The 1,103-nt window shown below is 58.3% G+C and overlaps 1 pseudogene; it reads left to right on the forward strand.

Moving 5' to 3' along the window:
• Positions 1–1,049, forward strand: LOC133931423 (pyrophosphate-energized vacuolar membrane proton pump-like; annotated as a pseudogene).
• Positions 1,050–1,103: the final 54 nt, after the last annotated feature.

Genomic DNA, 1,103 nt, shown 5'->3' on the forward strand with positions numbered 1-1,103 from the left:
ACGCTGTCATCCATCTACGGCATCGGGGTCGCCACGCTCGGGATGCTGAGAACGGTCGCCACCGGGCAGGCCATTGACGCCTACGGTCTCATCAGTGGCAACGCCGGCGGGATTGCCGAGATGGCTGGCATGAGCCACAGGATCCGGCAACGAACTGACGCGCTCGACGCTGTTGGCAACACCACCGACGCCATTGGCAAGGTACAGACGATCATTCGGCTTCACGTATCAACATTGTGTGATTACTGCATCCAAACCGTGAAATTTACTTTTGGGCTTCGCCATCGGATCGGCGGCACTCGTATCGCTGGCGCTGTTCGGCGCGTTCGTGAGCCGCGCGGGCATCACGGACAACGTGCTGAACCCGAAGGTGTTCGTGGGGCAGCTCGTCGGCGCGATGCTGATGTAATGGTTCTCGGCGATGACGATGAAGAGAGTGAGCAGCGCGGCGCTCAAGATGGTGGAAGAGGTGCGCCGGCAGTTCATCAGCATCCCGGGGCTGATGGAGGGGCGCGCCGCGTCCGCGTCAGGATCTCCACGGACGCGTCGCTCTGGGAGATGATGCCGCCCGGTGCGCTGGTGCTGCTCGCGCTGCTGGTCGCAGGCACGTTCTTCAGCGTCCGGACGCTCGCCGGGCTGATCGCTTGTGTGTTGGTTTCTGGAGTGCAGGTGCGGCAACGAAATGGGAATCCTAGTAGTGTACTACGTGTTAACGTTTTTCATTATGACATGAAGTTGCTTTTTAGTTTTGTCGTGTGATTTGTTTGGTTAACTTTGCCTTGTGCAGATCGCCATATCTGCTTCGAACAGCGGTGGGGCATGGGACAATGCCAAGAAATATATTGAGGCAGGTGCATCAGACAACGCCAAGTCCCTGGCCCCTAAGGGGTCAGACGCCCCACAAGGCCACCGTGATCGGCGACACCATTGGTGACCTGCTCAAGGAGGCAAGGACACATCTGGGTCGTCCCTCAACATCTTGATCAAGCTCATGGCCGTCGAGCCTCGTGTTCGCGCGATTCTTCGCCGCCCACGGAGCTCAAAAGTAGACACGGGAAGGGACATCGAACAATGCACACCCTGATGAGCATGGTGCAATATCA

Source organism: Phragmites australis, chromosome 1 (genome assembly GCF_958298935.1).
Source record: "Phragmites australis chromosome 1, lpPhrAust1.1, whole genome shotgun sequence".
NCBI lineage: Eukaryota > Viridiplantae > Streptophyta > Magnoliopsida > Poales > Poaceae > Phragmites > Phragmites australis.